General features: G+C 37.0%; 4 non-coding genes across 4 annotated transcripts; 3 read left to right on the top strand and 1 right to left on the bottom strand.

Annotated features, from left to right (window-relative positions):
- Positions 1-3,894: 3,894 nt before the first annotated feature.
- On the bottom strand, positions 3,895-3,976 carry Trnas-aga (transfer RNA serine (anticodon AGA)). The gene has a single exon. It is a non-coding gene; the product is annotated as a tRNA-Ser (tRNA).
- A 2,382-nt stretch (positions 3,977-6,358) lies between these two features.
- Positions 6,359-6,440, top strand: Trnas-aga (transfer RNA serine (anticodon AGA)). The gene has a single exon. It is a non-coding gene; the product is annotated as a tRNA-Ser (tRNA).
- Positions 6,441-6,831: 391 nt separating this feature from the next.
- Positions 6,832-6,913, top strand: Trnas-uga (transfer RNA serine (anticodon UGA)). Its single transcript has one exon. It is a non-coding gene; the product is annotated as a tRNA-Ser (tRNA).
- A 457-nt stretch (positions 6,914-7,370) lies between these two features.
- Trnas-aga (transfer RNA serine (anticodon AGA)) lies at positions 7,371-7,452 on the top strand. The gene has a single exon. It is a non-coding gene; the product is annotated as a tRNA-Ser (tRNA).
- Positions 7,453-13,797: the final 6,345 nt, after the last annotated feature.

The following is a 13,797-nucleotide window of genomic DNA, read 5'->3' as shown; positions in this document are numbered from 1 at the left end:
TACTTAAGAAAAAACCTGGTATAAAATTTACAATCAAATAGTCCTACAAAAGGAAATACCTGATATAAAATGTACCATCAAATAGTCCTACTGAAGAAAATACCTGGTTTAAAATGCACCATCAAATAGTCCTACAAACGAAAGTATCTTGCACACAATGCATCTCTAAAAGACCACCCACCGACTATATCCCAAACAGCATCCAACAATCCAACTAATAAAATTCTCTCCTAAACCCAGTCCCGTACCAACCCTACTCACGCCAATGTATGAACAACACAACACTAGTTGAAGTGTCAGACACGAACGAGACACCAATACCTGTATTAATATTATCACACCCTTATTCAGTCCATTGTATTCAGCACGTCCAAACAATGCTATTATTCCCACCGTCGCTCCCCCTATCTATTATTCCATCCGTATTGCCGTCATTATTCATTACTTTATTTCCATAACTAGAGACAAAAGAGGCGTGGCTTTTTTTTTTGGTGTAAAACAGCGCCTTTAAAAATATTTTTATTCGTGTGCTGGGTTTCGGTTGTTGTTAATAAGAAATGGTTTTAATACAATTTATATTCTCCGTAAGTTGGAATCATTAATCTGGTTAAGAACCCAGTTCTCATAATCTTGCTGAGAGGACAAAACAGTATCTCGTCTTGGTGTTGACTTATTCTATCTTGTTTTTTGAAGCAATGGTTATGATAAAGGTGATAAGTAAGTTCAAGCATAAGTGTATTGCTAGGATCAACGATTGGTTAAGGTTAGGACTATAATGAGGTTAGCGTTCACAAAAAAAAAATCACCATCAAATACACCCTACAAACGTTTTAGCGGGTAACGAAAACCTTACCCCGAAAAGCTTTTTATAATTCGTAACCTTATTTACAGAAAAAGAAAAAAAAAACATTTTTTTAAAGCAACAATGATCTTTCAACAAAGAAGTTGAAAAATCTTTACAACTATGAGACTATTATCTATGTAAATAAAATAATGTTTTAAATTCGGATCAATATTTAAAAGAGCCGAACTGTTTAAATTATCGATTTTATTTTTCTGCATTGTTTCTAGCCTATTCCATAAACCACAGAAAGATCTGATGGATTATTGTCTAGGTGCCACACTAGCGGTGAGCCGAGAGTTGTGAGTTACCCCAGTTGTTCATGCGTAACGGGACAACCTCGTTACAGATTCTATCGAACTTGATTGGTGTTCGATGCTGCTTTGAAAGTCGTCAGGGATTATTTTTTTTATTTGAAAGAAAAGAAACGAGTTTCAGTAGAGCATAACGATATAAGGGACACAATTAGTGACACAGATTAAGATACAAGGTTAGGTAACTTGTTTTTTTTTCCACCTTCAATTGAAGTCTGTTGATGACTGCAAAACAGTAAGTATCGAGTTCGGATCCCAGGCTCGAATCCACCCAGCTTTGATAAGTACCTGATTCGCGTTAAGTTTTTTCTAGGCATCTCTTCTGTATAAAATATTTCATTCGGGGGGGGGGGGGAGAATCGAATCCCACCCCTCGAAAAAACTTCTAATGCCACGCCCCCCCCCCCCCCCAACGAAATAGATTTTATATAGAAAATATATTTTTACCAGTGTCAACCCCCCCCCCCTCAGGAAATATTAGTCCGCCCCCCCCCCTTCCGGAAATTTTAGTCCGCCCCCCGCCCCCGAAAATTGCAAGCCCCCCCCCTTTTTTTTTCTCCTCCCACTGTAGGGAAAAGAAACAGGTGAACTCTATTTCATCTACCCCATAAACGCCAGGTTCGAAAAGATAACTAACAAACCACATGTGTTTTAATTGCAAAATATGCGTTGATTACAATTTTAAAGATAATGACGAAGGAAAATTTAATCAACAAATAATTTTACTAAAGTAGGCATGATGCTTTCCATGATATACTTTTTTGCTGGAATTGTTACTACCATATATGCGGCAACAATGCAAGCAAAATTCTAAGACTATCAAAAGGGGAGAGAACTTTCTTTGGCGGTCTGGTGAAACGAAGGAAAAAGTTGAAGATTTGGTATTAGCTCCCCTGAATAATATACTCAGTCGGCTTAATTTAATAAGTTGTGATAATTTAGTTTATGGTTAATTATAAAAGTATGGGGAAAAAACCCACTCACAATAACGTTACATCGCTATATTTTTGCTTGTATATAAACTATAATAATTATGATTTATAATTGTGCATATGGACATGAATTCTACATTATGCAATGTTATTTATCAGGCTTTTAGTTGTTGAATTTAGTAGATTCAATGATTCATTCTTGTGTCTACGAAAAAAAGATTGTTCTTTAAATAATGCCTGTTTTTATCCTCCCTAATAACATCTTAAAAAACAATATTTTGTCACGATCAGCTACATAAAAAACATCATAATAAATAAAATTACCCTTCGTTTATTTCTTACAGATCCGCACTATATTGTCCAGGGTAATCGACTACAACAATAATAGCACGATTTCACCCTGATTTTTATCGGAAATCAAAGGCAATAAATACAAAAGTGTACTTGCAAATGAATGTTCGATACGGCCCGCGAGTTCATGTAATGGCGGTATCGATCTTAGGGTCAATAAGGTCTTCGAATCGTGGTTTAAAAAAATGTGAAAAAAAAACTAAAACAACGTCGGTCTTTATCAATGTCGGTCTTTGTCAGAGCCATTGCTTGATCTGGCTTAAAGCTAGCGCAGTTCCTGTCGTGTGTGTAGGCACGTATCTATACACGTTTTGTCACTTAATAAAAAGTCGTTCGGACGATGTTACTTTTTGAAAGTATCGATACTCTAATCTTACCCCTGGCAATAAACCTAGTCCTAACTTTAACCTAAACTTTGATATTTTAATCCTTACCCTATATGCACGTCATAACTCGCCTTTATACTTATGATACTTATCCTAACCTTTACTCAAACAGTGAGACAAGCTTAAAACAACTGTACTGCTTTCCTGTAGCATCTTGATTAAGAAACTAAGTTTGATTGATTCGTTTGACTAGGGTGTATTAAAAATTTACATGAACGAAACATTATTCGAAGCTGAGGCTGAATCTTTTATGTTATATTGTGTTGACACTACTAAAGGGCTGGGGATAGGTCGTCCACTGTTGTCTTATTTGGTCTGATAGGCAGACAGACAGGGTCGGCTTAACTTGGTGTGAAGTGAGGCGGGGAGGGGTGGTGGAGGAGGGGTGGGAGGGGTGGGGAATGTATAAAGGGGTGGGGAGAGGATGGATGGGTTGAGCAGGGGTTGGGTGGGTTATAGAAGTGCGGTGGGGAAAAGTTAGTGAGATTGGTTAGTTTTTTTTGGAGGTGGGGTGGGCAGTGTTTCTTCCAGACTTTTTTCTCCGGGGGGGGGGGGGGGGCACTTGAAATCTTCGGGGGGGGGGGGGCGGTAAACTTTCTTCGGGGGGGGGGGCGGACACTGTTAAAAGTATATATTTTCTATATAAGTTATATAAATTTCATTTCGTTCGGGGGGGCGGTAAAAATTTTTCGGGAGGGCTTCGCCCCCCCCCCCCCCCCCCGAAGAGATGCCTGGAAGAAACTCTGGGGGTGGGGTGGTTGAGAGGTGGGATGGAAAAGATTTGGAGATGGGAAATGAAGCACATACTCTCACACAACGTTCTACAAAGCAAATCCTAGTTTTGGTAGTCATAACCGTTAAATAAAGCCCGAGTTGGTTTTTTTTTATTAAACTTAACATATCTTTTAAAAGTAATTGAATTTATTTGGATTGTTATTATATTCCGAATGTTAAAAAAATTTCTATCGCTAACATCAATATACAGTCAGTACTTTCTTAAATATAACACGAAATGATAGATATTGTAAAGCGGAGATAAAAAGAAAAAAATAATACGGAAAAAAAAGAAACGTCGTCGGCAGGATTCGAACCTGCGCGGGAAGATCCCAATAGATTTCTAGTCTATCGCCTTAACCACTCGGCCACGACGACTGGTGAAGGAAGAGTGAAACATTAGACCACATTCGGCTGCGGCATGTTTATCGGCGGCTTGACACGGATGTGGGGGCGAGCAAGTACGGCTTATTTTCACGGTCGCGGGAAGGGGAGGGAGGAAGATGTGTAGCGGCAGGAGAGAGAGAGGGAGAGAAGTGTACCGTACGTGAATAGCGTATTGATAATTTGGGTCAAAGTACGCTGTTCGTTATCCTTGCTTGTGTGTTATTTAAGTGATAGTGAAATTACGTAAAGAAAGGGAGAAACGTACCTAACATATTTTGGTTTATTTAAAAGTTTACAAGATACTTGATTATTAATCTTAGAATTTGTTTATGACTAAATTAAATATTTGCAAATAAACCTAGAAATTGAGGCGTTTACATAATCGCTAGTGCAAAGTGTATTTCTTTATAAAAATGATAGAATCTTAGGTTCAGGATTAGGCCTGATCTAGATCTATAATAATCTAGATCTAGATCTAAATGAATTTTAAAAATATAAATAAAAACTGATAGAGCAAAACAAAATGTTCCAACGCCGATTTGAAAGTATTAGCAGACACGTCTCTCAACATATTAGCAGTATGAAAACGTTTATTTAAAAAAAAATACAAATTGTTGTAATATAGTTATAGTATAGTGGGGGTCTTTTAGACAATAGTAGCATTATATAGGCCAACGTATAAAATAGTTGACGAAGAGTAAATGTTAGAAATATGTCTTTTAAACTTTGCACAATCCTCAAGTATAATTATAACATGAAGTAATAGTAAAAAAAAAAGTATAGATCTAGATAAAAAATAGTACAGACAGCTTTCAGTGTCTAAGATTCAACCAGTATCGAATATGTATTAGCCTTTATACATAGACCTAGATCTATATTATATATACGATTTATAACTTAAAACAATACATTTTACAAGTAAATCTAGTTGAGCAGATAGACAGAGGGAACAGCGAAACTAATTTTTTATGTACCAGAAGATCGTTTAAAACTTAGAAACAAAAAAGATTGCAAAAATAGTGGTGAGGGTAAAATGCGAAATAGTAATGCGGTTAAATGCGAGAAGGCTGCGAAATTCGCCCTTCACTTGACATTTTTGTCTCGCATTTGGCCCCAACCTGATCTTGTAGGCTATTTAAGGGTCAAATGCGTTGATGCATGCGAAAATTTGACCACTACGTTAGTTATTCATTAACAAGTAATTTAAAATGAATAAATAATAATAATACAATGTACAGTTTTAGGTGTGTAGAAAGCTTTGCGTGAAGTCATTTGAGGGTGGGGTAGGGTGGGAGGGGGGGTATGCTACTTTGTGACAATGGGGAGAGGGAGATAAACAGTCGTTTCAAAAACGTGTCGTCGTTTAAAGATGACACCTTAAAGAAAACAAAACATCTGCCCCATAAATTGTGCAGTTAAAAAGTATTTCACATCATTCATTTTACAACAACCGACCATCGACTTTCCCACTGACCATGAATGTTGTCTGATTGTGCAAATAAAATAACGAACGCCGCGACTGATACGAGGTAAAGCTTCGACTCTGGCGGTCAATAGTGTAGGTGAAGTAGAGCCCGCCTGTTTCCGTGACCACGACATTGGCAAGAAAATTGTTGTCTGTGTAACACCCTACCGTGAGTCAGGTACTCATTAGAGCTGAGTGGACTCAGGGACGTCTTAAAGACTTGAATCCAGTGATCATAACTCGAGACTTACGGGCTAGCCAAGACCTCCGAAATAGTATATTATGTTCGAGATTATTTAAAAAAAAAACACGAATGGAAAAGAGGAAAGTAGTTTGCCTTGAAATGAATTCGATCCTGCTACGAACCTTCGTTGAACCTGAGATCGATCGCATGTTTTCTTACTCTACTTAAAGATTTGTGAAAGCGTATAAAAATAGTGTCTACGAGCCGACCCGCGGCATATCATACGCCGCTATTTAGTTGTTGTTTTTTCTACTTTCAGTAATTCATAATTTGTGAATTCGACACTACCAACGTTGCCACTGAAAATATTTCTTTAAAACACTATAAGTAGCTCGTTAAGGACGATAACCTCCCCCCCTCCTCCTTCCTCCCCCCCCCCCACCCTCCGTTAAAGTAAATTCCAAGTTACCCCCCCCCCCCCCCTAAGTTTAAAATCGTTTCAAACTAAATTATCTGCCCCTAATAGTCGTCACTAAACCCGGCTCTGCTTGTAAATATTTTTAGCGTCAACCACAGCTCACCAGACCATGTAGGGGTGGGGGTGGTAAGGAGCGCGCTTACAGCTTGTTTTCTAGCGTCTCCCAGAAGAGAATTATATATATAGATGTGTTATGTAGGATGCACTGATCATGTCTAAAATCAAGGACGAACATCACGTATGAAGGTTGTCGTTGCCGAGTGGTTAAGGCGATAGACTAGAAATCTATTGGGATATTCCCGCGCAGGTTCGAATCCTACCGACAACGTTTTATTTTTATGTGAAAAGAGATTTTTTTTTTAAATAATTTTTTAAAATAATTTTTTCAGCTCATAATGTCTGCACAAGTCAGCTTTTAACTCCATTCAAATGCACTGATTTTACTTTCCTCACTGAAAAGCATAAAAGTCGTCCATAAACTACGTCTACTCAATCGTCGTCCTGTTCCATTAGGATTTATCGTTGTCAATACAAAAAATAATTCGTCCATGTAGGTCTATATTTCTACTATGTTTGATCTCACCTAATCTACCAGTACAATTAATAAAGACTCTGTGCCTGTTGAAAAAATTATTAAACGGAAAGTTACAGATAAATAAAAAAATATCAGTATAGATTGCACTGACTACACCATTCCTATTTTTTTCACCACACATGCAGTTGTCGTGGCCAAGTGGTTAAGGCGATAGACTTGAAATCTATTGGGATCTTCCCGCGCAGATTCGAATCCTGCCGACAACGGATTTGTTTTAACTTGTATCAAGTTCACAAAGTATAACTCAATTTAGACACTAACTTCTACAACAGTGATGTTCTTTTTTTTAAAATGAAAACAGAGTTTCCACCCATCCCCCCCCCCCCCAAAAAGTCTACCGCCCCCGAACAAAATGGAATTTTTATAGAAAACATACTTTTACCAGTGTCTGCCCCCCCCCCCCCCCCGGAAATTATTGACCGCCCCTCGAAAATATCAAGTCTCCCCCCCCCCCCCCCCCGTTAAAAAAAGGCTGGAAGTAACTGAATGAAAAGCCTATGGGTGGCCCATAAACGACGTCATACTTTTAAGGGGAGGGAGTGTAGGTTAGGAATTTTTTTAGGTGGGGGAATGGGGGAAAAGTCTTCTTACTGCTCAGTTGAGATTGTTAAAGTAAAGGTAGTTAGGTTATCAATCAAGTCACTGTACCTCATAGTGCATGCAGTTGTCGTGGCCGAGTGGTTAAGGCGATAGACTAGAAATCTATTGGGATCTTCCCGCGCAGGTTCGAATCCTGCCGACAACGAATTTTTAATTTTCAGTTTATTTTTTTTAAATTTAGTTTATTGATTAAAAAATACTAGTTAGTTGACAAGTTCCAGATTATCATCACCAACAAGTTAAATAGCCCTTTCTCATTGAAATTCCGTTTACGGAAATCTTTCATGCTTTTTTTCACCATTGATCTTTTTGACAGTCATTGACTGAATCGTGAGAAGAACAGCATCAGACCGAAACACTGGAATTCAGTGGACCCTCACTAAACAGCGGGAGGACCTAGATTTTGTGGACGACATCAGCCTGCTTTCACTTCGGCAACAGCATGCCCAGCCCAAGCTAAACCAACTCGAAAAAACACTTAAGACAGGCTTAAAGATTAATTTGAGAAAAAAATATAGGTGGTAAGAGTTTACATTATTGACAATTGTAATATAGTGAGACTTGTGAAGTCAAGGGAACTCACTCTTCTGGTATTAGTATTATATTTATATTGTTATCTTGAGTGATGTCCCTTACATGTTTATGTATATAAGTCTCTCGTCACTTCCGCCCTCTCTCGTTCCATCATGTAGTTGGAGGCCAATAAACGTTTTATATACAACCACATGCTTCTATCGTCAATCCATTACATCTGGCGACGAGGATAAATAATCCACTAGAAAGAGCACCTACTTACGCAAAAAAGAGGTTTGCTAGAGCATATTGGCTAAGAATTTCTAGAATAATGGCGCTGTATGGCCAAATAAAAGAATTTGATTCGAATGATGAAATCATTCATGATTACCTAGATAGGTTAAGCTTTTACCTTGAAGCTAACGACGTGACGATAGAAGCCAAAAAGAGAGCTGTTTTGTTAACAGTCATAGGGCCTCAACAATTTAGGCTACTAAAGGACTTATGCGCACCAGCTAGTCTAACTACCAAGAGCTTTAACGAGCTGAGCAAACTGCTAACAGACCACCATGCGCCTGTACCATCAAAGTTTCTATGTCGAGCTAGATTTGACAGTAGGACTCGTCAACCAAACGAGTCAATATCAGAATATGTTGCTGCTTTACGTCATCTAAGTAAATTTTGTGAATTCGGCGATACGCTGTCTGACAGACTATGTGAAAAGTTTGTGACAGGTGTAAACAGCCCTGATATTCAAAGAAAGTTGCTGCTCGAGTCAGATCTAACATTAGAAAAAGCAATACAACTCGCAACTTTATTCCAGCAGTCATCAGATGCGGCGAAATCGCTTACGCCTTCAGGGATCCATGCAGTAAACAGCAGGTTAGTCAATAAACATCAACCCCATCAGAGCATTCCAACTTATGCTAAACAGCCTGCTCGTTCAAATCCTAGATCTAAATCTAGTAATAATTATCAAAAATGTCATCGATGCAAAGGTCCCCATGCATCTCATCGGTGCAAGTTCAAGTTAGCAACTTGTTATAAGTGCGGTAAGCAAGGTCACATTGCCAAGGCCTGCTTTGCAAAGTCTTCGTCTGTTGCTAAATCTAGCCAGTCAAGACAGTACCGCAACCAAAGGCAGCACTATGTTAAATCTCACCAAGACTACCTAACCCAACCAATGAACCACTCTACCTGTGAAAATGCTCAAACTGATTCGCAGCCGGATTTCAACCTGTTCTCTGTGAAATCAATAAGTCATGCTCCCATCAATGTACTAGTTAATATCAACGGTAAGAGCATCAGCTTCCAACTTGACACTGGAGCATCTCTAACAGTCATAACAAAGAAAGATTTTGACGCTGTCACAGGCGGATCAGTGCCTCTACAGCCATGTCACAAGTGTCTAACAACATACACTGGTGACAATGTTCCGGTAATAGGAGAGTGTATGGTTCATGTAAGTTATAATGGTCAAAGTGTTAAACTTCCTCTTCTTGTGGTTGAAGGAAATGGACCACCATTACTAGGTAGGAACTGGTTAAGTGATCTTAAGTTAAATTGGGAGAGTATATGTTCATTGAACAATGCAAGAGAATCTAGTCTTACTTCAATAGATAAAGTAATATCTGAAAATAAAAGTGTTTTTGGCAATTCAGGTTTACTAAATGATAGAACAGTGAAGATAAGCGTTGAAGACACAAATCCAAGATACTGCAAAGCTAGAGTTCCACCTTATGCAATGAGGAATAAAATTGAAAATGAGCTAAGTAGATTGGAATCTAATGGCATCATAAAGAAGGTAGACTATTCCGATTGGGCAACGCCCATTGTGCCAGTGTTAAAGAAGGATGGTTCTATAAGAATTTGTGGAGACTATAAAACTACACTGAATAAGCAAATAGAGCTAAATAGGTACCCTATTCCTAACATTGAGGAAATTTCTTTGAATTTGGCAGTAGGAGACAAATTCACTGAATTAGACTTTAGTCATGCTTACACTCAACTAGAACTGCATCCAGATTCAAAAGTCTATACGACAATAAACACACATAAAGGACTCTACCAATATGAAAGACTATGTTTTGGCATATCATCTAGCCCTGGAATTTTCCAAGCTGTCATGGACAGTATTTTTAAGGATATTCCAAATGTTTGTGTTTACTTTGACAATGTGTACATAACTGGTAAGAATGACACTGAACATCTTAAAACACTTGATAAAGTATTGAAAGTAGTTGGTGAAAAAGGTTTAAAGATAAACAAAGATAAATGTCAATTCATGTTGACAGAAATTAGTTTTCTTGGTTATATATTAACCCTTTATTTACGGAATTATGTTCTGAATGAGATTTTTACTTAAACAATGTGTTACTATATTGCTTTTGGCACATTCAAAGCATATATCGAAGGAAATTTCGTTTCATAAATTTTTAATGGCCAAAACAGATATTGGTACTTATAAGTACCGTCAGTAAACTAGGACATTTTTTTTCAAAAAATTTTTTTTTACAAAACAGGAACAAACGATACAATTTATTAACTAATAACATGGCAATCATTTTAACAATCACTTTTTGTAATTTTCACACATAAATACAGCACAAAAGTATATTTAGAGTACGATTTTTACTGGATTTTCTATCGGAACACATCTTAGACCTCAAACACAGCAAAAGTAGTCGACATGTCATGCTCCCTCAATCTTGTCTGTGGTCTTTCTAGTGTTGTAACGGTTGCCGGAATGAATATGCTTTTGGTGGAAGCTTCCAATAACTAGTACAATGAGCCGCATAAACAAACAAAAGCCTAGTCATTCAGCACACAACTACTAGAAATACTAATATAATTGTAGCCTACTATAATGTTATGACAAGTCTACACTACAGTGCAAAGTTCATAAATAGAAGTGAGCTCAATGTGTTTTGGAAGAAGTAGTGGATTACTCTTTTCTGTTTACTGATTAAAATTTATCTTATAGATCTATACTATATGCAGAAGTATGGACTATTACTAGTCTACAGGTTTACATTATGTAAATGCCAGTTGTTGTAGGCAAGACAGTTTATTGCAGTAAATATAACTAACAAATTAAATCTTACAACCTGAACTAGGCTTTGGTATACAAATGAAGTATACTAAACCTTATAAACGAGCCTGCAACTGATACCTTTATTCTTGTTATTTTTTTACTACTAGAAATGAATATTTCTTAGGTAAACCATATGCAAACCTTCTTATAAATGTGTAAATATCATTTTTTGAGTACATTTCGATAAGTAATTATCAAGACAATATTTATGTAACTCCACTTAACAAATCTGCAATTTTCTAAAAATCCTAAAAAAAATGACAGTGTGCCCTGACGGTACTTATAAGTCCACTTGTAAACATCGATCTAATACAAAGACAATTTGAGTAAAATTGTATAACTAGAAGTTAAACACGTTTGCCTGACTATTGAAAGTGCCAATAAAAAATATTTGGGGTTGAAAACTTGAAAAATAAGGTAAAACAAAAGGAAATCAGGAACGGGTGTGAGAAATGTACAGAAAAATTGTGAACTACCGATAAAGCAAGACATTGAAAAAGCGCTACACCATTAATTTTTAAAAAACATTGATACCTCCGACTACCGGCGACTCGGGGGAGATAATACTATAAAATACATCAATAATTTTTAAAATTCGTATTTAATTTAATATAATACAGGCACTTAATTAAAGTGGTACTTATAAGTACCGCCAGTAGATAAAGGGTTAAGCAAGCAAGGTATCAGACCTCAACCTGAGAAAACAAAAGCCATTAAAGAAGCACCCAAACCTGAAAATACCCAACAACTAAGAGCTTTTTTGGGCTTGATAAATTACTATGCAAAGTTCATAGGGAATCTGTCTGGTAAACTATCACCACTGTACAAGCTGCTACAGAAAAATGCAACTTGGCACTGGGGTAAACAACAAGATACTGCTTTTAATACAGCAAAAGAGGCTTTGTCTTCTGACACCTTACTAACTCACTATGACCCAGGGAAAAGACTTATATTAACATGTGATGCTTCACCAGATGATGTAGGAGCAGTCTTGTCCCACATGGATGAGAAGGGTGACAGACCCATTGCTTTTGCCAGTAGATCTTTGAACCAGGCTGAGAAAAATTATTCTCAGTTAGATAGGGAAGGCTTAGGCATCATTTTTGGTGTTAAGAAATTTCATAAGTTTCTGTTTGGTAGGAAGTTCACCATCTTTACAGATCATAAACCATTGCTAGGTTTATTTGGAGAAAACAAAACCCTACCTGAGCATGCCTCACCAAGAATTCAAAGATGGGCTATCACACTAACTGCATACAATTATGAATTGAAATACAAACCTGGATCTGAGAATAGTGCAGATAGTCTTAGTAGATTACCTTTAAAAAACCAAAGCCTTAGCTATGTACCAGAAGATGTATTTGTTCTCTTCACTATCATGGATAACTCCAATATAAATGTGAATGATATTAAAAGAGAAACACAAAAAGATGAGTGCTTAATAAAAGTATATGAGTACTGTAAGAATGGTGGGCCTGAAGAGTCTGTGAATGATGACTTAAGGCCATATAAAATAAGAAAAATGGAATTAAGTCTAAAAGATGGAGAAGATGCAGTCCATTATCAGTCAGAGTTGCCTAAACAAAGTATTTGTAACTTAATAAATGATTATGGTGATATGGCAATTTCAAATGCTTTAAGTAAGAAGGAATGTGATCATCAAACAACCTTGCTAACATCATTAGCACTTACAGAAACTAAAAGGGTAACATCAAAAAAAAAAAAAAAAAAAAGATTTTTGCATTTAATACACCCACTTCAAATACTGGATCACAGTTGCAAAGTGATATGGTCCAGGATAGTACTCTTAAACAGTATTTTTGGTTACCAGAAAAGCACTATCAGATTACCTGAGGAAATTGATCAATCAAAGAAATCTATGTCAGTCAAGGATCTGAATAACAGCATAATACTTTCAGATGCCAATTCAAAAATAGTTCCATTAAATCATGACAAACATTCATTGAAAGAGAATTTGGTGTTAATGAGAATGTGTATCTAAGAAATTATGGGAGAAAGGAAAAATGGATACCAGGTCAAATTGTTCAATGTACAGGACCTGTGTCTTATAAAGTAAAAACAAATGATGGACTTATTGTCCGTAGACATGCAGACCAGTTAAAAATAACTTGTGCAGATAATAAGTGTGAATCTGTCAATCCCACCAAATCTGAACAGTTCACACCAACTCAGTTTGTTCCACAACCAAGTTCTGTTGATATGAGTGAACCAAGTAGTCTGGAGTCAGAAAATGTAAATTCTGGAATTAATGATTTTGATCCTAGACCTGCTGAGATAGAGAATCCATATGGTCAGAATCTTGAGTCACCAAATCAAAAGCCACTGAGAAGGTCAAGCAGGACAATCAAAGTCCCAAATAAGTTAGACCTATGATTTTAAAGGTCAAAAGGACTTTGACATCATTGTTTTGTATTTTAATTATGTTGTAACATATTGTGCATTGTTTGTAAGGATGTAATCTACCATAGTGTTCATGTTACAATATAATTGGTGATTTTAGGATACTGCAAATTGTTCTATTGAGAGATGTGTTGTGTTTACTAAGGGTAAAGGGATGTAATATAGTGAGACTTGTGAAGTCAAGGGAACTCACTCTTCTGGTATTAGTATTATATTTATATTGTTATCTTGAGTGATGTCCCTTACATGTTTATGTATATAAGTCTCTCGTCACTTCCGCCCTCTCTCGTTCCATCATGTAGTTGGAGGCCAATAAACGTTTTATATACAACCACATGCTTCTATCGTCAATCCATTACAACAATCAGGACAATACAAGAAATGACTATTTTGGAGGTAGATCTAGGAAGTGTAGTAAGCATGGATGGGGGAGCAGACGAGGACATCAGAAGACACATCAAC

The sequence above is a fragment of the Physella acuta genome, unplaced genomic scaffold, assembly GCF_028476545.2.
Source record: "Physella acuta isolate Inbredline_101_S28 unplaced genomic scaffold, ASM2847654v3 ptg001017l, whole genome shotgun sequence".
NCBI classification, from domain to species: domain Eukaryota; kingdom Metazoa; phylum Mollusca; class Gastropoda; family Physidae; genus Physella; species Physella acuta.
The sequence above is the reverse complement of the archived record's forward strand: the minus strand, read 5'-3'. Positions and strand labels throughout refer to the sequence as shown.